The sequence below is a fragment of the Chironomus tepperi genome, unplaced genomic scaffold (assembly GCF_022539635.2).
Source record: "Chironomus tepperi strain 1889 unplaced genomic scaffold, CSIRO-AGI_Ctep_v1 contig_12, whole genome shotgun sequence".
Classification (NCBI taxonomy): Eukaryota; Metazoa; Arthropoda; class Insecta; order Diptera; family Chironomidae; genus Chironomus; species Chironomus tepperi.
The window spans coordinates 1,482,331-1,509,954 of record NW_027226134.1 but is presented as its reverse complement, the minus strand read 5'-3'; the positions used below and the strand labels follow the sequence as shown (position 1 = coordinate 1,509,954).

The following is a 27,624-nucleotide window of genomic DNA, read 5'->3' as shown; positions in this document are numbered from 1 at the left end:
AGCTACTGCTAACATAGATACATTGTTGCAGTAAGCAAGGTAAGCTTTATGTTTTATGCTATCTGTAATATGTAAGCTTTATGCTATATGTAAGCTTTGAGTCTGTGTTTTGAGCATTGGTGGGCAACCTTTTATTTTTTGCGGCACACCTTGATATTAAGCCTCGACCAAAACCGAACACAGCATACGTTTCATGGCATTTTTAAAAAGTTTTTGCAGCACACAAGATGCCTTTCACTATATTAGTGCTAAAAACCCAAAAGGCACGTGACGTAGAAAAAGTGAGAAAGTTGACAACAGTCAGACTTGACGCTAGCTAGTGTGATTTGTAAAAATCTAGCCTCAGGCTATTCTACGTATTATTCAGCCTTAATAAAGATGTTACCAAGTTTGCTACACAGCTCTTTCATATTTCATTCATCTATCTTAAATTTAACCGCAAGACCTGCTTTAAAATTAAAGCAACAGAAAATTATCATGAAAAAATAAACAGTTTAATAAAATATTAATTGGAATTTAAGCTTCAATTTTAATTATATTCATAAACACAGCTCAAATTATGCTTAAATCTACTTAAAATATTATCTTCTTTCCTATCATGGATCCAATATTCACAGAAAAAGAAGATTTCCTGTAGCTGCTTAAATAATCATGAATAATAAAATATGTAGTTATTGCTTCTATTGAGATTAACATTCAACAAGTAATTGCATAAATTATTTGAGGGGCCAGACAGACTTAGGGAGTTGTAGAGGGTTGGTGGTAGAATGGTTTGGTACTTGATTATTGCAATAACGATCCTGTGAACTTGGGTTCGAGACTCAACAGGAGAAATTCATACACTTGTCCTTTTTCGAACCAAATGAAGTAAAAATGCTGGCCAGAGCCTTCTTTTTTAGGCTACAAGTAGGAATATCAATCGAAAGAGTTGTTCCGGTCTCATTTTAAATTGTAGTCAAAGTTCGGATTCAAGTTGAGTCGACTTCAAGTTGACTTAAAAAACTGTCGACTAGAGTCAACTCGAAGCCGACTCCATACATTGACTTCGAGCTCTGAATGTCGGTCTACTAAGTTAAGAGGTTAAACACCCTGAGTAGAATACCTTCACTAGATTAACAGACCCCAATGATGATCATCGCAAGTCTGATTTTTAATAAACGTCATTCGAACATATTTGGTGAGTTGGCGAGGCTGTCGATCTGACTCCGATGACTGACTAAACGTCAAGTGTTTCACCTTTCCTTGATTCTTCCTGTTTTCACTAAGAACACCGCTGGCGACCAAAATTGTGCCCTAAAAAGTGCTTCGAAGAAAATATTAAAAGCCTATTCAAACTCCTGGCCTGTAAGGTGGCAGCCCCATTCAAACTCCTGGCTAGGCATAGGAGACTTACAACCAGTTATATTCCAAACTAAACTGTACAAAGAAGAATACAAGTTAAGTATTTAAACTTATTTAACTCCTTAAACAATTAAATGCACTATAATTCATTCATAGACAAGCTTCATTCATATCTCAATCATTGATAATTTTCGGAAATTGAAATAAGAATACATAGAAGTTATAATTAGTTCCCAACGAATGAATGAGTTAGCCTGAAGATGAATAAACGATAATAAGCAATCAGTTGAGTACAAATCTCATTATGATAGTTGAGTAATTCTTCACCAGAGCACGATTTACTAGTCAATGTCTTTATTAGTAATCAATAATTAAATGTTCATCTATAGAACATCGCTTAATGTAATTAAGGCTCAATATTTTCATTTTCTATAGCTTAATAAATGATTTTCATGAATTAAATCAGAAGAATTTTCAATTTTATTAATTACCCATAGCCATTAAGTGCGTATGAAATTTTGAACAGCATAATGAGCAGCACATCCATAAAGGATAATGGATTTCATTCAATCGTAAAGCAAATATGCTAAGGCAAATACTTCGTCACGTAGGATGTTAATGTATATGACATAATAGTAAAGTAATCAATGATAATTATAATCGGTATTGACAGAACATGATGAAAAGTCATTAAGACTTGATGATTTAAAGATAATGTAATTTTCATAATCGGATATGTTTGCTTTCCGATGATATGAGATGAACGTATTTTTGGGAGGGTATTTGGATCAAGGTTATGTAAAGCTAAGACAGTGGTGGGCAACATCAGACACTCCAGTGGTACAGTACTGTACTAACTATACTTAATAATTTGGAGTGTCTGACCCTTGGTGGTGAGTAGCCATTAACCTTTTCGCAGCACACCTTAATTGTTAGCCTAGATCATAACCGAACACGGCATGAGGTTTATGGCGTTTCCAAACATTTTTGGCTAAACACAGGTTACCCAACACTGAGCTAAGGAGTCATTTACCTCTTACGTTAAGGGAACAGTGAAATGGGTAAATCCGATGTGAACAATGGATTTCCAGGAATTTCTTTCTTTGTAAAACCATAAAAAGTCTGAAATTGAAGAACCTCATCCAAATACGGAGGTTTTAATTTCATAATTTTTCTGCCTGAGACGCCTTCAGTTAAATCACTTTGATCATCAATAAAAAGTTTAAGAAATTCGATTTTTTCTTAGAAAATGAAAATGAAAGAAAGCACATGGCGTAGAAAATGCTAAAAAGCCACGTGTCTTAATGGCTAAGTTCATTAAATTTAAAGCAGAGTTGGCAGGACTTTTGGAGTCCGGACGCCAGTGGAGGTGTCTCTACATTGAGTCTACATTGGAGTCCTGCCAACTCTGATTTAAAGTCAAGTTCCTGGAAATTTAGGTTGTAATCCTTGAAATTGAGGTTAAGTTCCTGAAATTTCAGGATGTAATCATTAAAATTAAGCTTAAATAGCTTCAAAATTAGGGTTATGTTCAAGAAATTCGACGTTATGATCATCAAAAAAGTTTAGACTACTCAAATGTGAAGTCAATCTCTATGATTGATACAAAGTTCCTGCAATTTGATATTAATCACATCAAAATTAAGGATAGTTTTCTGAAAAGTTTGGTTGTACCCCAAAATTCAGGTTATGTCTAGGGTGAGGGATTTTCGCAGAATATCAAGACACTTTTTGAGAAAATCGGGACATTTCTAAATTTTGCAATAATGGTGTGCTTTTGGGCTATTTTGAGTATTAATATTCAAAGTAGAAAAGGTAGAAAAGTACAATAGTGTCCCGGCAAAAATACAGCCAATGGTCGCCCTAGTTATGCCCCATATTGAACCTTTTGATACACTTTTGTCGACTTCAATTCCTTGACAATAAAATGTCTAAGCTTCAAACCTGGAAGCCACCACAGAACTAAAGCCGAATTTCATCGAATCTATTTCATTCCTATAGTCAGGTCATCTAACTGATCCCAGATTTTCAGCCTTTTCTACGCAGTAGAAAAGCTTCCAGGAAACACAGGAGAAGAAACATTCCTTCCAATTTTAAAACATACTCAAATATTTATCAACAACTATATGTAAATAGCAAGCATATGAGCAAGTCACTCATGGTTAAATATAATTCACCGAAAATGTAATTGACATCGTCAAGACAACAGAAAACAAGTTGAAGCCACTGGATGAAGAAAGAATGCTGAAAATGGGTTATAAATGTTAAAAAAATACAGTCTATAGTCTACGTGATGTAAATTCGATGATCATTGAGGGAATATTTTTGAAAAAAATTCCAAACTGGCTGAATGGAAGGCTGAATTCCATTAAGGCTCCATCATCCTTTATTCAATACAATTTAATGGAAATTTTTTCTTGTGACATAACAGAATCCACATATATTCACATATATTAAAATAATAACAAATTTAAATGCAAAAAGAAGAGCTACATACACAAAAAAAAAGCATATTTATGTCTACAGCATGCAAAATATTTACATGAATGACTTCTTTTTTTCACAAACAGCAAATAATCCAGCAATAAAAAAAAATTCAATTAAATATTAAAATGATGTCAAGCTATTGCTTTATTAACAGATCAACAGTCATATATAATGAAATCAATTAAATCAGAATATAAATCAATTCCTCCTTGTTGCTTATAGCACATTTAATTAATTAACGCTAATGATGTAAAATACAATTATATTCAGAATCTATGACAAGGATATTTGTAAATAGAAAATTATGCTTGCTTATTTGACTTTGTCATGGATGGAAATGTGATTAAACTTTTACATCTGATTGACTTTGTATGGTGATGAAATGAATTATCCAGAGTTGTAATTAAGTCAAGTACCACTATATACAATAGTTGCTAGGGTCAGGTGCATAAGAAGATATATCTTAAAGGAAGTGTGGGGTATGTTGTATTGTTTTACACGGATTACCATATTTTCTTCACGAAAATCAATACCAAATAACTACCAAATTTAAGAAATATTTCCAAAAAGGGGTAAGAAGGCTTGATACTCAAATCCTCATAGCATTTCCTGAATAGGGATTTGGCTTCCTAAGCTACTCCATCGATATTTCGACGGCAAAATACGATACTGTCCTAGCAAAACGTAAGGTGCACTGACGGCTACTTGACCACTGATTTCGGAACTTTTTTATGGCAATTAATGACATTTGTTGCATCTTGGTTCTTAGACTACTAACAAAAGGGAGAAGGAGGCGGGAAGCACATTTTAAGGGTCTTTTTTGACTTGACTACAAATTTTCATCATTTTTCTATGATTTTTTGAAGAATTTTTGCAGAAAAATTGAGTAACTGAAGGAAGAATCTCAGAAAATTCAAAAATACGTTCCTGATCCTATGGCTACCTCAAGAAGCATAATGTATTTGCTGGAGTCAGAGGCGTAACCCGAAATATTTTTAGAGGGGTTTAGGACTTTTGTCTCTAAACCTCTAAACCCTTTTACCCTCTAAACTCTAGCAAATTGGAGAATTTTTCCCAAGAAGTCTGTGATGGGGGTTGACCCCCAAATCCTCCCCATTTTCCCTTCACTTGAATACATTCCTGGCTAGGGGACCGTTACGTCACTGTATCAACGACATGATGCGAAGTTACCCTAACAGCTCAATACTAAACTTAACCTGATGCAACTCCTAATTAGATCCAACAAAATAACAACACTGTTAATAGCTTAATATTAAGCATGTAAAATGCCGTCCCATAAAAGAGAAAGAACACAAAAAGGCAAATGAGAAATGAGAACAATTATAACATTTTTAATTAAATTCCATGTTAAATTTACATCCTGAAAATTAAAATAAACTCGATCATTAATTCATACGTAAGCATTTACCCATGTTGTGCATTGTGTTTATAGACGAAGCAAATTAAAATTTGAGACAAGAACAACTTGTATGTTGTTTTGTGTATAATGGGATTATTTGGTATTTAAATTTGATTAATTTGGAAGATTTATAGACAAAACGTCTAGAGATTGAGGGATCAAATTGTTTTTAAGAAATAGCGTCTGTGTTGCTGGTATAGCTGAGAGTTCAAGGATGTCTTTAGGGGATGGAAAAATCCAGAACTTTCAAGGAGACTGCAAAGACGAATTAAGTATAGAATTGACAGCTTGTTAGCATAAGGCACAATATAGTCGACGTCATTCCATTTCTTAAATAGCACAACATGATCTATTGGCTCTCACATAGCTTCATGTGGCATCACATTACACTCACATTCCCCCCGATACCCCTCAATTTTCAGCTTCATATGGCTTCACAAAATGGCTTCACATGGCTACCATTCTTGTATCAGCAAAAGAATTGGGTGTTTATAATATAGATAAGACACGAAGTTGCGAATTGCAATTGCCTTGTGCCGCTCGGGTTCATGGTGATCACAAAAGGCTTTCAAGTGATTTGACGGCATTGTGACGGCTGTTATTAGCCTAGTTGAAACTTATTGGAGCGTGCCACTAGGATAAGCTCCTAATTGATCACCATACAGACAGTGGGCATGCTTCATGATACAGAACAAAGTGTGGCCGTCTCAAATTCGAGTTTTTCGAAATTAGATTGTCGAAAAATTCGAACTCAACTTAAATGTAACGGTCAATAAAAATTTGAATATTACAGATTTTTTTTTTTTTTTTTGAAAAAATTTAACGGTCGCTTTTGAGAAAGCCACATTCTGATACAGAATTTCCGCTACGTTTCCTAAAAGCTGTCTCTTTGCCTGTTATGAAGCAATTCAATTGAACTGAATTGACATCTATCCAAGAGCGATATGAAAATAGCATTGTAAATGTATTCATCATGCTTTCTTGACTTCTTAGAATCAAGCTATTGATAGAGACAGTGTAGCACGTGGTATTAGCAATTGCCAAAGTGCAGCTAGGGAAAGAACCAGTTTTAGACATCAACTAAGGCCATAAAATGCAGCTGATCTGATCAGACAGCGAAGGAAGTAAGCCTACTGCCTTGACGCTGTCAAATAACCATCATATGCAGGAACATCCCCAATAATTGAAGATTAACCCTCTTGCATCACCATCTGCATGATTCATTGCTTAAGATCTTGATAAATGCGACCTTCATGAACAAAAAAGCCTCCAGCCTTTAACCAGTCATTAAAATAATATGAGCTCGTGCACCTATTCAAACAGAAAATTAGGAAAATTGCTTGATTTTCCTTCTTGATGCATCAAATTGGAAGCAATGAAAACCAAACAATTTTGTTTATTTTTGGATGACAAAAATAGAAAATTTGGTATGTCTTAAAGCAATTAGTATCACGAGTTTTGAGGAGATGATGGCAAATTTCATGGAATTTACGTGAGAAATTTATAGTAAATTGCTTTATTTTTGGAAAGTTTGATTTTAATTTGACATTCATTTTTGAAGGTTTTAAACAGGAACTTGCACATATTCTTGTTTCAAGCTTGTTTGAAGCGGTTTAGACTTAATTCCATATTAATTCAATTAAATTTAAATTTATAATAATTTAAACAAAATAGAAAAATGCCTGAAAAAATGATAAAATTCTTTATGAAAAATTATCAACGTCTACATCAGTCTACATCCCTTAAAAGAATCTTTAACAAAATACAAAGAAGCGGAGACATTCCGTTAAAGATGATTTTCTTGTCAAGCTTTGGTGATTCTTGTTTGCTGATTGAATTTTTCAGATCGTTTATTTATTGAATGAGACTAAAGACTATAATCATAATTTGTGAAGCTTGATTATAATCAATAATGATAATCATAAGCAAATTGAGGAGAAAATTTGATGAAAATTAGTTTTGGAATATTCGGGGATATGAAATGTCTGGTGACAAGTTGGGAGCTGTTCACTTATTCCGTAATGGAAAAATGGCATATTAACCCTTTATCATAATTTCCAATATTCCAAATCTCAAATTTGTCAAAGGAAAAAATTCAAATTTTGATTCTTAAAAAGATGAATATGTTTTTAGGTTTTTCAAAAAATTTTATTCAAAGATTTCAACTCAAAACTTCTTTGTTTTAAAGATTTCAAAATTTAGAAAATTTAATAATTTTTTAATGGAAAATGTTGTTAATTTTAACTAAATTTATAATTTCGGAAATTGTATTTAAAATTTTCAACTTTAAAATTTCATTTGTTTGTAAAATTGAAAAATTTAGAATTTTAAAAACGTCCTAAATTTTTCTTTTAAAAATATCAAAATTTTCTAATAAATTCAAAAGTTTAAAATTGAAGGATTCCGAAATTTAATAATTTCGAAATTGAAAAAAAAATAAAATTGTTAGATTTAAAAAAAATTATAATTTTTAGCTTTAGAAATTTCTATTTTTATTTAAAAGGTTAAAAAATTTAAATTCAGAAAACTTTTTAATTAAACTTTTTTAATTTAAAAGGTTTAATTTAAATTTAAAAAGTTTTCAAATTCAAAAATTTCAATCTTCTGTTTTAAAGTTTTTCAAATTCTCAATTAAAATTTTTGAAAATAAGAAAATTAATTTGAACTTTTTGCAATAAAGATTTTATTTATTCAAAATCTTTAATAATTCGCATCTTCTTGTCATTACCACAAAAACAAAACTTATTTCATGATCATCAATAAATTTTATGAAATATTTTTCAATTCATAATTTCATATCTTCAATCTTGCTTCAATCCACAAAAAAGATTCATAATCGATAAGAATAAGAATAAAAAATCCGCCAAGAATATAACAATATTGCTCTACATAACATAACAAAGCTTGATCATAAAATTACAGTGGTCGTTATCAAGACAATAAATTTAAAGCGTCTTCAAATAAATCAAATAATGTAAAGAATAGCAATTAGATTTTATGTTATTTATATTGAAGTGCTTATCATTCATCTTCCATGCTCTGCTTTATTCCCTCACTTGCCAATATTTTCTCATGGGGACGTTCACTTGTTAGGTAATTGTCTTGAGGGGGAAGGGAGTGTAGGAGGGGTGTAGAGGGTGTAGGATGTGTAGAGGGTGTTAGAGGGTTTACGGGGTGTAGGAGGGGTATCATAGGGGTATAGAGAGTTTAAATGTTGATAGAGGGATGTAGGCAAAGTATTAGGTGCGTAGGGCAAGGAGGAGGTGTGTAGGGGTTGAAGGAAATGTAGGTGGGGTGTGGTGCCAGTAAGAGAGGTTTAGAGTAAGTAAAAGGGGTGTAAAGGATTTAGGAGGTATAGGCGGGATGTAGGGCAAGTATGAAAGGTGTATTGCAAGTAAGAATGAGTGCAGGGCAAGTAAGAGGGATGCCGGGGGCGTAGGAGGTGTAAGAGGGGTGTAGGAAAGATTTAGAGGCAAGTAGGAGGGATGTAAGGTAATTTGGAGGGGTGCAGGGCAAGTAGCAAGAGTGTATGTCGAGTAGAAGGGGTGTAAGAGGTGTAGGTGGGGTTTAGGGCAAGTATAAGGGGTATAAAACAAGGAGGAAGGGTTGTAGGGCAAGCAGGTAGGAATGTAGGATGTAGTGCGAGCAGGAGGGATATAGGGCAATTAAGAGGGATATAGGACGAGCAGGAGTATGCAGGGGGATTAAGAAGGTGTAGAGGGTATAGGGAGGATGTACGGACCGACATATGTGGGGAAATTGAAATAAAAAAGTGGAAGAAGTGTCAAAAAGTAGAATTTCCGCGTTACGTAACAAATGAACAGTCCCCAGTCCAAAGAAACAAAAAAAAATTCATGAAACAACAAGAGACAGAAGATGAGGAAGACGAAGAAAAATTCTTCTGTACACAATAAGTCGTCGACACAATAAATAAAATTTTTTAAAAATCTTATTTTGTGGCAACGAGTCAATTAATCAAATCGCATTCTCAACATGCTGTTCCCCCCATTACTTATGGTTGTTATAATTTTTATTGTTGCTTTATATTTTATTATTTTTGCTGTAAAGTCTCACAGGAAAAATTACCACTGTGTAAAAATGATTTTAAATATTTTTTTTTGTGCTGTATGCAACTTTTCAATTGAAATAAATGCACAATGCATTATTCACATCGTCCGCTCATTTATTTGTTTATATAATGCTGACATAGAACAATGCTGTAGTAGCTTATGTACTTAGCTTCTTATTTGGGTCAAAAGGAAGTATTATTAATGATGGGTTGTGATGTTGAAAGCTGAGATGGTGGGGCGGTAGCTGAGGTTGTAAATTAAGATTGGATAATTATGTATTAAATAGAGTAGAACTAGAATTTGTCGTAAATTGCAAGTCTGCTGGCAAAAAAACTGCAGAATAGCAGCATTGGACGAATTGTGAGGTATAGTCGATATTTGAAAGGTCTATGCATCTAGAATACAGGAACTACATGTCTGCGGTTCTTGGTTGAACCATAATTAGAACTAATGGCTGGATAGAAACATAGCCAGGTATCAACAAGGAGGTTTAGAGGGGGTCTTGGATATGTCCTTAGAGCTACAGATCTGAGCAGCAGTAAAGCTAGAATTTGTTTTTGGGGATTTTAAAATTTCACTTATTCTGAGGGTTAATCAGGTCATTCACTTACTACGAAATGAGGAAGCACGTACTTTCAGATGAGGGAAGTACGGCTTTATAGCACATAAACTTTGAAAGAAGAATGCTAGAGAAAATGTCATTGCTGGGACAGAATTACAACTTAACTATGCCGTAATTGATTAGAATCCGCAAGAGAAGAGTTGGACCTGGAGGTCAGGAGCAAAGCAGGCACCTGTGACAGGCAAAACCGTCCAAATTCTTGATAATTTGTGTGATTTTTCTTACAAAACCATACAAATTATCAATAACTTGTACGATTTTTGCCTGTCAGAGGTGCCTGTTTTGCAATTCTGGTCAGGAGCCCCAAAAGCTTCATGGCGGAGAACAGTGATGAAAAAATTCCAGCTTCAAACGTGCGGACAGAGAATTTTTTAGGGTTTGTCATAATTAGATGCAAAGAGATGCATAGATGTAGAAAAGCTGTATGCGCATCTAGAACAATAGAAACTGCAGGCCTGTGCATCTGGGCGAACCTTAGAATTCCTACAAATTAGGTGGCATAACCAGAAACAGAGTCAGATGGATAGCCTTCTGTTATAACATAAGCTTCACATTAGAACATAGCAGCAGTAACTAAGTAAGCTATTAGGGAGGGATAAATTGTCATGTACACATGCTCCGAATACACCCCCTTATCCCAAACTACATCTGCTTGATCTAAATGCCATACAGCAGTTCATTTTCAAAAATATTCCACATCCACAAAAAAGAGACTTCTAAAATCTGTTGATTTACTCCCGTGTCAATAGATAGAATTGTAGATTCAAAAAGCAATTACTGAGATTACTTCCGGTCAATGAAGCTTTTTTTGTCGAATTGAATTCTGACTTGTTCACCAATGCATCCATTGAGTAACTGTAGCTGAATAATTTTCAGGGAAGTTTAAAGAACATTTTTTATGTCGAGCTATTTTATGTCGTTTTTTGAGTAATTTAAGGTGGAAGGGAAGTCCTGTAAAAAATCATGTAAATGACATGTTTGGATGTTGCAAGGCATTTAAGGTTCACAAAATGGGATTGTACATGATTCGAAAAGGGACATGGAGGGCATATGGCTAAGAAATAGCATAAACTAGTGTCTGCTGTCAGGCATGACCCTGGCGAGGAGTAGGATTCTGTGAAAATTCGAGCCATGTCACTTTCGGGGAAGTTCTACTGTCACAATACTAAAATCTGTCTATAGCCATCAATACCAACTCAACATCAAACCAAAAACTTCTTCTACATCCAAAAATTCACTTCACACAACTCAATCCAGCCTCAATTCAGCCTTTAAAGCAGAAGACACACTGACAGCTTTCCGACCCATTTGCCATTCAACTCATTCACATCCTTACAAATTATCTGTAATTAAACATCTTATCTGAGACATTTCATTCAAAAGATTTCCATTTCAGTTGAATTAATCGTCAAAAAATTGCTTTATACCCGCAAGAAAAAAATTTTTTGTGGCTTCCTAAACACAACAAGAAAATCTCAAGGCATTATGATTATAAAAAAATGCGCATAAATAATTTAATGCGAAAACTTCTTCTTGACTTTTCATTAGAAACAATCAAGCGGGGATAAAATAAATTTTTATTGGGGGCTGTTCATTAATGAGGTCTAAAAAATTATGAGGTCCTTTCCCACTATAAACTGTAGGTCTAAAGTGTGTGGTACAACAGATTTAAAATCGCAGTGCCTCCAGCTCATAAGGCTGGGCCCTTCAGTCATTATATATATGAGGTCCATATTATAGGGTCACTATGGGTAATTCTAATGTCTGTAAGCTTCAAACTAGAGCTTGAAGTCTACACGAATTTTACATGAAGTCCAGTCGACTTTCGGTGAGTTTTCTATACAAACTATTGCTGTACATTCTGTATATTACATGACAGGAATGGAAAGTCAATCGATTCCCCACCTTAAGACACGAGATTCAATAGAATTCAAGTAAACCGAATAGCACAAACCCAGAAAGCACACAGCGGAGTAAAGACCGAATATCTGGCCCCTTCCAGTTCAGGGTGACTATGGCTTCAGCCAAGATTCGATAAAATTTGGTGTCAAGTCACAGCCAAGTCAGTCTGAGACCGAATTCTAGGACATTCCTACACCTTATGCTTTCCGGGAAATTGGAGGTTTTCGAGATCCCATTCCCAACTCAGTCAGACAACCAGCCAGACAGAAAAGCCCGCAAAAACGATGCCCAGTAATAGCATCGACGTGGAATAATGTCGAATCGCAGAATAGCCGAAATTTTATTTTGCCCGGGCGGTAATAAGACCTACAAAATGTTTTATTCCGCCCACGACGGATTTTCACCTATAAAATATAAGTGGTTATCCGCAATGTTGAATACCAATGAAAAAATTGTTGTTATCATCATCAAGTGCGGTAATAACCACTTAATATTTCAAGTCGTTATTCCTTCGTAACGTCGGATTAAATAATCAAATTAATGCTTTCGAATTATTCCATCATGCCTTCACTTGGAATTTCTAGGATTTCGATGGTAATTATCTTTGTCCTCACCAAACTACCCAACCAAATAGATTTGCTGATTTTGTCAAGTTTATTGTAAATGTCACAAACATTTTTGAAACATGCTCTAAAAATGTGGGAATAGGTTTTACACACGTCAAAGAAGCTTGGCCTAAATCACATCCATATTACGTCCATTTACGTCCTGCATTTAAATATTTTCGTCTTCTCTCAGACAGAAGTTGTGATTACTCAAAGTACTAATTGCTTGCAGCCCATAATAAAGCCCGCCCTATCTCTGGCTATCGTTTGGGAATTACCGATTCCAAATGCAATACTGTCTCGATAGTCAGCACATTCCATAAGTTCTCAGGCCGACCACGTGAAAATTTACTATCTACAAAGTCTGCCTTTAAGACCTTACTTACTTGAGCTTCAACACTGTCGAAATTATTATTGATAACAGCCACAAAGTAGTTCTCGTGAATACTCCTTCCAGGACAATTTTGAAAAACTTGACATTGTGCTTTGGACCTTTACACCACTAATGACTCTCGCTAAAGTCGCTTTGAGCAGTCTAATCAGTCTAATCAGCTTATACAGGAAGTGAAACTCCGTCATGTTGTGACTAAAACATTCCGATCAAACAAGTCGTATGTTGCACGAAAGTCAATGAATGGATGATGATGTTTCCACCTTCGTCTCGAAGCTCTTCGGGACAACTTTTCTTAGGCGAAATAATTGATTCAGAGTTGATCGTTGTCGTTTAAACCCTGAATGATATTCACGCAAGAAAATGTTCAAATGCAGTCCATAAAGGGACTTAAAAAACTTTAGCTATTTAGACCATTGAGATCTATAGTTTCGCAGCTAATTCGGCTAATGATTGTTTAACGATTTAGGATGCGCCAGACCTGTAAACTCAGTAGACTTTTCGTTTAAAGTGGGATCAGAACCACTCATTTTATGATTGTATTGTCAGCTAATTGTCTCTGGACTACAAAGAAATGCAGTGAGCTACGTTTTCACTGCATATGATTCTAAAAAGAAGAGCTGGAAAAGTTTCCAAACGATTTCATTCCGCCATCGAGCATCCTCGACTCACAATGGACGTAATATGGATGTGATTTAGGCCAAGCTTCTTTGAGGTCTAACAACCTATTCCCACATCCTTCATAGACATGTTTCAAAAATGTTTGTGACATTTTCAATAACACTTTACAAAATCAGCAAATCATATTTAAATCATATTTATGAGGACAAAAATAATTAAAACCATCGAAATCCTAAAAATTCCAAGTGAAGTTATTCCTACACCATGATGGAATAATATCGAAAAAAATAATTCTGATTATTTAATCCGACGCGGCGAAGGAATAACTTCACTTGAAATATATAAGTGAAGTTATTACCGCACTTCGCATGAATGATAACAACAATTTTTTCATTATATTCAACATTGCGGTAATAACTTCACTTATATTTTATAGGTGAAATTATTCCGTCGTGGTGCCGGAATAACTTCACTTACATTTTGTAGGTGAAGTTATTACCGCCCGGTGCAAAATAAAATTTCGACATTATTCCCGACTCGCGAATTCCTCTCCAAGTGAAGTTATTCCACGTCGGTGCTATTACTGGGCATCGCAAAAACTTAACCAGCAGCAAGTCAGACAACCAAACCATCGGTATACCAGTAACTCAGTATTTTGAGCTAATGCTTCAAACTAGAGCTTCCTATGATGTCAATTTGCTGCTATATCGCAACTTAGCCAACCACCCAGCCATCCTACAGATCAATGTCAACTTATGTATATGCGTACATTCAAAAATGCTCTAAAAATTTCAAAACTCCTACAGCCGTCACTTCCAAACAACCCAAATTCCTCCATGTAACATCACACACCAAAAAAAAGAGTCTTCTTTTTCGCGTATTTCAGTGTCTGTTACGGAAGAGGATAAAGAAAAATATGTACAAAAAAAAATAAAGGAATTTCCATTTGATTCACTCGCCATGACATCTCTACTGGTACACAATGTAATTTCATGATCGCTTTTTCCCCTTCCTCAGCTTATGCACTTGCAACGAAAATCTTCCTTGTCGTCGTCTCATGCCAGAGTTGGAAAACAGGTGGTTGTGACAGGAAAAAACTGTACAAAATTTTGATCATTTGTATGGTTTTTAGGAGGGATAACGGGTAAAAACCGTACAAATTCTTGGTAATTTGTATGGTTTTGTTGGAATTTGACTGACAAAAACCGTACAAATGCTTGATAATTTGTATGGTTTTGTGAAAGAAAAAACAGATAAAACCGTACAAATTCCTGATCATTTATATGGTTTTTTCTACAAAACCATACAAATTATCAAGAATTTGTACGGTTTTTGCATGTCACAGTCACCTATTTTCCAACTCTGTCTCTTGCTCGAATTAACAGAAAGAAATGAAAAATGAAGCAAAAAGAAGAAACTTTCAAGTTTTCATCACATCAAGTTTTGTGGATAAAAGCATTGTGTTGCTTTTTTCGAGAACAATGCATAGATATGCTGTCTCTTTTTTTTTGGAGTCTCCATCAGTAGTTTTGCTCTCGTTTTTGTTTAGTTTGATAAACATTACCCAGACTTTGTGGTATTGTTGAGTTTTGTGGCTTGGAAAAACATTGTATGTGTACTTGCTAATGTAAACTGTATTCATAGCTGCATGTAAACTAGAGCAGCACTGCATCAGACATGATAGATGGGATTTTAAAATATTTGACAAATTGGGACTTGAGATGAGAAGGACTGAATGGAATGAAATTCTTTGTCATTTTCGAGAGCATTCATCCATCAATTTAATGTCACTTTTTTTTAAGTCTGTAATTTAAAAATTGCTGGATTAAATGAAGAGCCATTGAACCTTGAATTGGAGATTATCAATAGTTAAAATCATAAAAAATATTTTAAATTTTTATGGACAATTTTAAAAGAATTTTTAAAACTAAATTTAAATTTTAAAAAAAAGTTTGAATGTTTTTAAACTTTTAAAAATACTTGACATTTTTTAAAATTTTATAAACCATCGAAAAAATTGAAAAATTTTGAAAAAATTTGAAGAAATTGAAAAAATTTGGAGAATTTGAAAAACTTTGATTAAATTGAAAATTTTTGAAAAAGTTGAAAATTTTTTGATGAAACTGAAAAATTTTGGAAAAATTGAAGAATTTTGGAAAAATTGAAGAATTTTGGAAAAATTGAAAAATTTTGAACAAATTGAAAAGATTTAAAAAAATTGAAAATTTTTGAAAAAAATCAAAAAAATTTGAAATAATTGAAAAATTTTAAAAAAGTTGAAAATTTTTGGAAAAAATCAAAAAAATTTGTTATAGTTGAAAAATTTTAAAAAAGTTGAAAAATTTTAAAAAAAATTGAAAAATTTTGAAAAAATTGAAAAATTTTGAAAAAATTGAAAAATTTTAAAAAAGTTGAAAAATTTTGAATAAATTGAAAAAAAATTGAAAGAATTAAAAAATTTAAAAATTTAAATTAAATTTTTAAGACATTTAAAAACAGTATTTAAACATTTTTCATAAATGTTGATCAAAATTTATTTTCAAAAAATATCCCTCATTTAAAATCACTATCCTTTAATCAAGCTTTAATTAAATCTATTTATGTAACAGGCTGACCACATGTAACAATTAACTTCCGATCCAAAAATGCAATTAATTCGACATTTAACAATGGATAAAAGAACCACACGCTTGTCGAAAATGCTATTTATTGCTACTGATAGCCAATAACAAGTATTGATTTATTCTCACACTACATTTATTAGGATTCAAACCAATTCCTCTACGTCGTAGATTTCATTCATTCATTCATTCGAAGTAAGAGGACGAAAAGTGCAGAAAAATTACTTAACTATGTCTTTAATCAGAAGCTGAGCTAGATAGCAGGAGCGTATTCAAGGAGAGGAGGAAGGGGACAAGGGGACAAGGGGACAAAGGGGGACAAGGGGGCAAGGGAGGAGAAAGGGAGACAAGGGGACAAAGGGGGACAAGGGGGCAAGGGGGGAGAAAGGGAGACAAGGGGACAAAGGGGGACAAGGGGACAAGAGAGCAAGGGGGGACAAAGGGGGCAAGAGGGACAAGGGGAGAAGGGGAGATGGTTGAGTCAAACCCCACTAAGTGGAAAAATTCTTCTTTCGAGGATTGAGTCGAGTCGACTTTGAACTCTATTTCAATTTTATTGTGAAACTTTTTAGCATTTCTTTTAACTGCACTTCCCCAATTTTCGGTCATTCTGATCCACTTAATAAAATAATTAATCAAAGCCATCAGACTGACACATGACCCAAATTATATCATCAACGATTATAAGATCATTAAGAAATTAAGTTGGAAAATTTGGAAAAGAAAATATTTGCGAATGAAAAACAAAAAGAAAATCAATTTTAAAATGGCATTAACAGAGTCTTGCTTGCAAGTGTAATCGTCATTATTGGAAGATTTATGAACAATTTTATATTTTTCATTTATGTGCATGCACATTTATCTACTCAATATTGCACAATTAACCTTAATTGACTGGATTTTCAAAAAAAAAAGTAAAGTTTTTGTCTCCTTGCTTTAATGTACATGCTGTACATCCCATACATGTGCAAAAAAGTTAAAGCTGAAAATGTAAAATTGAGATTTTAAGGATGATGACGACGAAAGGAGCTGCTTGGAATCAAATTATCTATTTAATTTTCAGCTCTAATATTTTTCTACAGCACTGAGCATATCCAACACTCGCATAATGTTTCAATCATTTTCATATCTCATCTGAGCTGAGTGAGAACATTTTTTTAAAATAAATTTAATTTTCCTCGATTTGTTCAGCATCGTGAAACTTTTTTTGCTGCATTCCCTGCTGTTTTTGCTCTCATATTGCTCACATAGTTTAAATTGCTTGTAAACGGCAGGTATTCAGAAAAAATAATGCATGGAAAAAAGTCACAGGTTTCGATTAAAAAAAGAATGTGTGAAAAAAGTGGAAGTGGGAATCAACAGGTGTTGGAAGCGCATTTAGATTGGCTTTTTGTTTAGAAGCTTTTTGTAATTTAATTGTGGGGGTTTTGAATCATTTTGAATTGTCTGCTCTTCCTAAATTTCATATTATGGTATTTGAATCGAGCCATAACAGCGAATAATTAGGTTAAAATCAGCCGTCGCGGTGTTTTTAGGGCAAACTTCACTTCAACCGTAATAACAATGATGAAACGGTGTTTTGGCTAACATTCTGTGCTATTCGGGTGAGTTCATTGTCTTGAGACAATGTTCGAATCCTTCATATTGGCAACATTCTATATGATTATTCAGAAGCAAGATACTGATGAGATTCGAACCCAGGTACTCTCAAAAGAGGTATACAGATATTCCATATGTTGCTCAATAACTCGACCACACTTTGTGTGCAACAAGTCTTACTATATCACTAGCAAAATCGCCTATACATGGCTTTTTACCCCAGATTCCATTCCTTTCAGAAATTACGCCAGAATGATTGATTGCTTAATTAAGACACATAGAATTTACAAGAATATGTATCTTTTTATCATTTGGTGTCTTACTTAAATACTTCGCTGGTCGTACATGATCAATGAGCTTTCATGCATGTCGCCTAAAGCTAACTCTTTTACTGGTTATTGCTTACAAAAACCAGATCTCAAGTACAATACAATCTCTATCAACAGCACAGCCACCCAATCGGTTATCCATTATTCCCCAAAATTTTAATGCACGCAAGGCATGCCCTAAAGGTACACGGCATAGAAATGGTCGAATATGCCTTGTACCTTTAGATACATACGACAATCCAGACCCGCGTGACTCAAGCTTCAGGACAGATAAGCTACAATCTGAACTCAAGAAAAAAGTCATATAGGTCTGATGCAAGATTTTTGGATATTTTTATTCTCTTGTCCACTTGGACCCATTTGACTGTCATGAAAAATTTTTGCCGATCGAATTACTTCCCTTAAAAAGTTCGAAACCCGACTCAAATTTCATATGAAGTCAAATCGACTTTTCCATCCACAATCCCCATCGACTTCAGGCTATGAAATTGAAGACTGAAAATGTGAATCCTGTTTCACATAAATTGTATTAAATTTTTCTCCTTTTTATAGATTCAAAACAGATGTTTTAATTCAAACTTTGCATCTACGAAATTAATTTACAATTTAAATGACTGTTTATTCTATTCAGTAACGCATGCATTAAGACTTAAATGAAATTATGCTATGTATACATAGCATTTATACCCAGCAGGCAAAATTAAAATAATAACGAGATATTTTTACTGTAAAAAGAGGCTAAATGGATGGCTCATATGGATGCAAAATTATTAAAATTGAGGAACTTATATGCTAGCTTGTAGAAAGGGAACAATGATGGGGATTGTTTGTAAATGACGTCTAGGATTGGAATTTAGGATTGATGTTAAATGAAGGAGGATTAAGATCGAGGAAGGAACATATATTTTTGAGGTTTAATAACAACTTTTTGAATTTAAGGTTCTCTAGCCGCAGTTTTGGGTTTACAATCGTTACTGTGTCCTCAATCTTTATTTGTGGGTTCGATTCTAGCAACAATTGAGTCGGATGAGGGTGTCTCGAACGCTAAAAGACAAAGACATCGCTTTTAGATACCGTAATGCTATTTCATGTTTAAAAGGACGCTGGATTCCTTAATATCTCGAAATTGCAGAAGGTTTTGAAAGGTAGAGCTGTCTTTAGACAGTACCTACTCGTAGCAATAGGCCCTCGTGCGCTATGGGTAAGATGAAGAAATAGTCCTTAAATGAATGATTTTAAGGTTAGTTTTTGAATTTCCACTCTCCCTAGCAGCAACTGTTGATTGACTACCGTTATTGTATCCGAAATCTTTGATTCTGGGAACGATTTTAGTGACAATTGAGTCGACAGAGGGTATCTCGAAGTGTCGACTTCGACAAATTTTCTAGGCTAAGACAGAGATCGAAATCAAAGTCCGTTGTCAAAGTCTCGATTCTTGGAATGGAATTTTTCGAAATCTCTACCTTCTGAGAATCGAGACTTAAAAGGAATTCTTGGAAATCTGGATTAATCTGACACTTGAAAGCAGAGTTGTAAAACAGGCACTTGTGACAGGCAAAAACTAAACAAATTCTTGATAATTTATATGGTTTTTCTCACAAAATCAAGAATTTGTACGGTTTTTGCCTATCACAGGTGCATGTTTTGCAACTCTGCTTGAAAGTCTTGCTCTTGGTCGACAAGCCATAAGTGTCATATTTCGGCAGTTTTTACTACTAAAGCCATATAAATTGATTTGTGTGATACTGTGAATTTAGGCACAAGATCCCTAAGTGTAGGGTGGCCAGTGGATTTTCGCAAAATATCGGGACACTTTTGGAAAAAATCGAGACGTTTCCCAGTTTGGCACAGCAAGTTAGAAAAGGACAGCAGGGTCTCGGCAAAAATACAGCAGCTGGCCGCCATGTCTAAGTGAATCAGGTTTGGGTTGAACCCACTTTAGGTCCCCACTAGCCCATTTTCACTCATTTTTGGACAAAACTCTCCAAAATCCCAAAAACACACCCTGAAATTGGGTACAATACTGGAAAACCCTATAGCAATGACCCTTGCATCCATGCTTGCATGATTTTGCCCCAAAAAAGAAAAATCCTCAAAAAATCAATCCAAACAAGTCAACAACTTATCAAATCATATTTCCAATTGACATCATTTACAAACAATTCCTTAAAGCCTTTTGTTAATGAAAATTGCTCAAAAAACTTTAAATGAAAAAGTGCTTCAAACAATAAAAAAAATGTTCACATAACAAAGTAGCATGAAAGCTTACTACTGATTGCTCACCTCTTGACATTTTCCATTTTTCCAAGTTAAATCTAATATTTTTTGCAATATCTTTTTTGAGTCACTTATTTTCTACTGTTCATCTAGGTTAGATATCATTGTTCAATTATCATTGTCATAATATTCGTTCGAGCAGTAAGAAGAGACACTCTGGTTCCGTAAATTTTGTGTGAGATTGCACAAAAAAAAAGCATTTAATAATTTTATTGCACTAAAAATTTATATCCATTTTCGAGTCCTTGAGTCAATTTTTAGAGAAACTGATTTCTTTAGCTCTCAGGCAAACTGTTTATGGCATGGATTATGTCTTAACACGATGAATATGACATGGATATTTTATGTCTTCCTGTAATCCAAATTCATCGAATTATTTGCTGACTCGTAAAAAAAAATTGAGAGACTTTATATCCACTTATCACATCAATAAACATTTGACTTCCTTTTGCGGTTCTTTTGCCGACCTCCTTTTTTGTGAGCACATCCTAGAATTCAATTTTTATGCTTAATTTTACGATCATCACGTTTCTAATCACTTTTTATTGCCAGAACATAATGAATCGTGATAGAAATTAAAACAGAAGCGTCAGATACGCAATTATAAATATTTGGACACGACAATATGGAATAGATAGAGAAGTGAAGATAGTAGGTCGAGTGCAGTTTGCAGACTAAATCATATGAACAATTTTTTTATATATTCATAATCTTTAGGGGTCGTTCATGTATTATGTAACGCGAGAAATTGATTTTTGTCAAGTACTACACCCCTCCCCCTACTGGGGTGAATTCATGGAGAGCTTTGGGGTTCAAACCTCCACAGCACCTTTGGAAAATATTCTTCAAATTGCTTGGGGTTTCCATTAAAAAAATTCAAAACTCAGCTCTAAATTATTGCGACCAAAACAAAGCCCCTTAACCCCACTTCCCCAAAAAATTATTGCGACCTAAACAAAGCCCCTTAACCCCACTTCCCCCCTAAATTATTGTGACCTAAACAAAGCTCCTTAACCCCACCTGCCTCTAAATTATTGCGACCTAAACAAGGCCGCTTAACCTCACCTCCCCTCTAAATTATTGCGACCTAAACAGAGCCCCTTAACCCCACCTCCCCCTTACATTATTGCGACCCAAACAAAGCCTCTTAACCCCACCTCCCCCTTACATTATTGCGACCTAAACAGAGCCCCTTAACCCCACCTCCCCCTTACATTATTGCGACCTAAACAGAGCCCCTTAACCCCACCTCCCCCTTACATTATTGCGACCTAAATAAAGCCCCTTAACCCCACCTCCTTCCTCTAAATTATTAGTGTCTTAACCCAATTTCCTTCAAATTTATTGAAGCACGCACTCATCCCCTCCCCTTACCTTTCCTCTATCTCCCAATCACGTTACATAACATGCAAACGACCCTCACTCTTAACACTCGTTTTAGCTCACGTTCATACACTTCAAGTATTATACTTAATTAAAAACTCACTGTGACTCATAAAAGTTTATTCGTATCGTCCATAGTGTACTTTACATAAACTATAACTAGTTGTTAATTTTAATCACATTATGGGAAAAAAAAAATATATATTGTGAATGGTATGGGAGTTTTGTTATGTCAAATGACAGCTTAATCACGTTTTAATTAATTTTTACTGAGGATTTGTTAGGGTAGAGTTACTATGAATAATTATTGGTATTAGATGTGCTTTCGTATCTAAGGCGAGATATCTAAGTTGGAGTGGGATGACTAGATGTGACTTTAATGTTGTTAATTCGAGAATTTCAATAGTTCGATTTTGGAAAGGAATTAAGAATTTGGTAAAAACTGTTTAAAAAATAACGGTCATAAATTTTTTGAAAATTAACGGTCAAATAAAATTTGAAATTTCAGGTCAAATTCGGAAATTTGAAAAATGAAATTGATTTCGAATTTTTTAACAAAATTTTTGAAGTTTTTGACAATATTTTCGAATTTTTGGATTTTATTATTGGAAGTTTTCGACAATAATTTTGAGGTCTTTCAATATGAGATGACGGTTGTCTGATTTTTAGCTTTCTAACTGTCTAATTAGCAGGTTAAAACTTAAATACCACAACATTTCGATACATTCGAATAGCACAGAACGGATAATCGATTCAAATCGGCACCATATCATATTTAAATTGAATCCAGCACCAAGTCAGAGCCATGTTGACTTTGAGTAGGAATTAAATTGAATCAAGTTCAGTGTCAGAGCCATGCCGACCTTGAGCAAGATTGTTGATAACCAATTTATGCTATTCCGGATAGAAATTACATAAGCATGATTTATTTTAAGGGAACTGTATAAAAGAAGAATCTGGTAAGCATCATTAACACGCTATCTTGTCGACCCAAATTATTAATACTAAATTACGTTACTGAATTAATAATCCATATCTATAAGTGAATAATCAACGAATTCTAAGAAAAAGTTATTGACATAGATATAGGCTGGCCAGACATTTTTTGAGAAAATCAGGATATTTGTGTTATTTAATACCAGAGTATGGCTTTCTCAAAAGCGAACATTAAATTTTTTCAAAAAAAAAAAATTTTCCGGAATATTCTAATTTTTTTTGACCGTTACTTTTACTTTTCATCGTAACGTAATTTTTATTTCAAAATAAGTTGAGTTCGAATTTTTCGAATTTTTCGACAATCTGATGTCGATTGAACAGTCGATCGAACAGCACAATGCAGTAAATTTCGTTTCTCGGCCTAACCTTTGGGCCAAAATCAGCCATCCCGTAACCGACAAGGTACCTTCAAACTTCAACATGACTCACGACTGCATTGTACTGCTCGGAATTACTTTTGAAAGAAATTCGGAAAATCGAGAAAAATCCGAAATTATCTCAATAAAAAAAACAAACAAATGGCCATCCTAATCATAGGCATTCAACATGTTAATAAGAACCTTAAAAATGAAAAAAAGGCAATGAAGCGTAAACTTCCCTAAACAAAATTTTATGCTCAAATATTTACCTACAAATAATTTTTTTTAGAAAATTAGTTAAGAAGATTTTAAGTTTGTCTTCCAAACTATGTATATAGGCTTAATCAAAATTTCATAAATATTTACTAACAAAAATTGATAGCTGTAATAGCTATACATGTCATCAAATGTTTGAAGCTCTCATTAAAATAAATAAAATCCGCTTTTATATTTCATTAAACTAAATAGATTTTCATAGAAATAGGAAAATTTGCGAATTTAATGAACAAGTGATCTTCCACGAAATGGGATCTTGTTTACACTGCCTTCATTCATGCATGAAATGAAGTAAGATAACGCATTTCAGCGAATAATAAGAAAATAAATCAAAGTGATGAGCTGTTTGTAGTGAGGGTGGCTATAATGAGAAGTGTGAATACTATGAAGGACATAAGGGCTGTTCATTAATATTAGCAAGATAATTGAGTTATTTTATAATTGGTGACAAAGTCGGGATGGGGGCTCTATGAAGTAAAGTTCGTCCAAAATTGCAGGCTTGCAATCAAATGGGCAGCTATGCATCATTTGACGAATTATAAGTTACAGCCGAAAATTGCAGGGTTTCACATCTGATATACAGGATATGCATGCATACTGCTCATGACCGACCGGTACTATCAAGGAGTCGAGGAGCTGAAAGTCGTGTGATCATCGGCTCAAATTCGAAGTTATTCTCAATCTGCATGCAGATCATTTAAACAATAATGCTGTATACGACCTGTATTGAACATTAATGCAAAAAGATTGCTGAATACGACTGTTGTGTATGAGCTTGGTATGAGCTGAGTGTAATTTGGGGTATCAAGTCATACAACGACGATTCTGCCAGTGTGAAAGTAAGGCATCTGTAACTGAGTGGTTAGACAACAGACCGTATATTTGTATCACTAATTTCGGAAGTACGTGGGTTCGATTCCCATAAGAAGCCAGATTTCTCAATCACTGTATAGAAATGTGTCAGTAAGACAAGGATTCACACAATGCTTCAAAACTTCACAAAGACATAGCCAAAAACATAAAATTAGAGATTTAGACTCTAACAAGCCCAGATCATGCTTACAAGAGCTTGCTCTAGTTAAATATACCATTTGAGCATGCTCGCGAGAGTGCTCTCAGCTTCTTCTACACTTAAAAGTATGCTCTGTGTCTGATTGGAAGAGTCAACTACTTTTAAGACCCTTTCGGACGCCTTTCTCTTGGATCTACCTTATATCACTTAAAAAAAAAAATAAATAAACATTAGCTTTGCAGACCTTAAAGCTGTGTGTTTATATGCGTTTCACTTAATGTTCCAAAAACCTTCCATTCAATCTAGTCACCACTTCTCACATCCTCTCATTAACTTACAAAACTATGCACGAAATATTTATTCTAGTTACAAACAATACACATCACATCTTCTGAATTTAACTTCGTATACTACATACATGAGACAATCACTGCTAAATTTAATTTAATAATATTTCCAGCACTGTCTGTTAATTTTGTTCACGTAGATACAAATCATAAGATGTTGTTTAATGCTTGACAAAGTGATACAACAGCCTTCAATCTTAAATATGCTTAATTTATGCAATTTAAGGTTTGAGATTAATTACAGCTTGAAAAGTTTTGCGGAATGGATGTGATTTTGAGGAAATTGAATGTTAGTGCTGCTCTGTCCGTCCATATGTCTACCCTAATATTGGCATTATTGGATTGTATCTATTTATTGATGCTACAGACCGGATTAATTCATTCTTGATCAAATACAATTAGCAACACATTGGATATTAAGTATTGATGATGTAGGATTAAGAACATGATTTTCAAGTCTAGTCATCGAATGCATTAAGCTCTTATTTAAGAATATCATGATACTTATTAGATCTCATGACCCGGAAAGCACATGAAGTGAAAATGACCGAAAATCCAGTTCCAGACTTGTGTAACTCTAGCCTCAGGTTGGATTCGAAGAAATCCAGCCTCAAGCCAAAGTCAAGTCGATTTGGGACCCGATTTTGTAACATTTTTACGCATTTAACCTTCCGGAAGAACATCTTGAAGCTTTCATTCCTTTTTACATCGCTCCAGTACACAATCTTCACAAGATCCTTAATTATTATCAAATTAAGCAGTTCATAAATTAAATTAAATTACGTTCAAGTATCTACAAATTTGTAAACGACAAGCTTCATGCCAACGACCTTCAAATTACGATACCAATTTCAAGGCAATTACCTTGCCGATTACTCCACAGAGGCCCTTAACTACACAGTTACTAATCACTAAGAATCCACTGATTTAAAAGGAAATACAATTTATTGAAATAAGCACAAATTGACTTCCTAGTAAATACATCAATATTAAGGACCAATTGACAAGCATTTATTAAAGAATCAGATTTAAAATGTATCAAGGAAGTTCCCGCGGTCTTGTAAATGGAAATGGGATTTGAGATATTCAATATTAATCTGTGAGTAGAATTTAATGGAGAGGATTTGCTTCGAGTAAAAGAATATTCATCTTAGACTTCCGGAGAATTTCTCAAACTGATTAAATTTCAATTTATGTCTGCAGTTGTAACAGTGACTGTGAATTTTTTTAGATTAAAGCACAAAACAGGCACTCGTGACAGGCAAAAACCGTAAAATTTCAAAATAGTTTGTATGATTTTATGAGAAAAACCATACAAGTTATCAAGAATTTGTACGGTTTTGCCTGTCACAGGTGCCTGTTTTGCAATTCTGGATTAAAGCAAATTTTTTCAAGATTTTTCCATATTTCGCGTCACAAGAAATTCCGTCTTATCCAAAAATTTGCCCTAGGGTCGATTTCTAAGGCATAATACCTTAAACTGCAAATTGAATTGAACTTTAATTAAGGTAGGACGTCTTAAAATGCTCTAGAAACTAGCCCATGTACTGACACTCATGCACTGACACAATATGCATGTTGAATTTTGTTATTAATATCCCGAAAATCACAAATTGCTTAATCGACCAAAAATCCATTCCCAAACTGGCTTAACTCTTTATCCCACATTCCATCGAATCCTGAGGCTAGAGTCACGTTTGCAGTATGCATCAAGTGTGCATTCCAGGTATAACGCCCAATGTCGTATTGATTCTATTATGTCTTGCTTGTGAATGAATAATATTGAATCATATCACACGACAGCAATCACACTGCAACAATTAATTAATACGTACAGCAATATGTATTGACCTAACATGGCACTCAATTCTTTGGAAAAAAAATTAGAAAGTGTGAATAATTTTTGAAATTTTGGAGTAGGTTTGATTGAATTTTTTGTGGAACTAGAAGTATTTTAGAATTTCATAGGAAGTCGATTTTTCCGTACCGAATCTGTGTCAGCTTTAATCTCTGAACTTTTTTGCAATTCTTTTGAAATTTTTTTTGAATTTTCTTTTTTTGCAATTTTTTTTTTTGCAATTTTTTTGCAACTTTTTTGAAATTTTTTTTGCAAATTTTTTGAAATTTTTTCCTCATAAATTTGAATTTGAATTTTTTTTCAAATGAAATAGCATTTTATACAATTTTTGCACCATCCCGAGCAGCACATCGTGATTTTGACGTTTTAAATTCATTCATGAAGCAAACGAACTAACAAAGTCATAATAATAATGTGTAATTTGTGCAGTGAGCTAGAGATATTCCCGAGCCACACAAATGAAGTAAGCAGCTCCATCACATAGTTTTTAAGAATCTGCTTAATCCCTTGTATTAATACCAAATGGAATTCCAAACGGAATTGGTAATTGGCATGCGGTAGCCAGCGATAAAGCCAGCTTCAGGAGCCGACTGAGGGAGGCCATGGATCACACTTGATCTATAAGACCAACGAAGTAATTAATACCAAATGGAAGCCACCAAGGCATCTAAATAACTACCAACCCATCACTCGGAACTGTAATCCCATACTTAATATTCTGTACACTGAGATTTAGTGATATTTGACGAGATGCTAACTTATTCTTTTTATTGCGATTTAAGTCCGAAACATGAATTTAAGTACTGTAAAATTGGTCAATTTTTAAGAATTTCGCATCTCTTCAACGATCCACATTAAACAGCTTGATAGACATTACCCCGAATAGCACAAGTTGGTTAATCGATCCAATATCCGGTACCATGTTGAGATGACTTTGGTATGGTGTGGGATTTAAATCAAATCTGTCACATAGACTTTTTGAAGAATTTTCGATCAATTAGCCAATTTGTGGTATTTGGGTAGCTTAAAGATTCTCAGAGTGTGAAATCGACTGGGATTTTGCATGAAAAAGTCGAAAAGAGTTGGCTCGGCTCCATAGAAAATTCAA

General features: G+C 34.2%; 1 protein-coding gene across 3 annotated transcripts in view; it reads right to left on the bottom strand.

Moving 5' to 3' along the window:
• The window catches only part of LOC139089016 (cardioacceleratory peptide receptor-like), an 81,996-nt gene extending 61,124 nt beyond the window's left edge, over nucleotides 1–20,872 (bottom strand). For all 3 annotated transcript variants that reach the window (XM_070638451.1, XM_070638444.1, XM_070638435.1), the window contains exon 1: nucleotides 20,292–20,872. The gene's annotated coding sequence lies outside the window, so the exon portion shown is untranslated. The remainder of the gene's footprint in view (nucleotides 1–20,291) is intronic.
• Nucleotides 20,873–27,624: the final 6,752 nt, after the last annotated feature.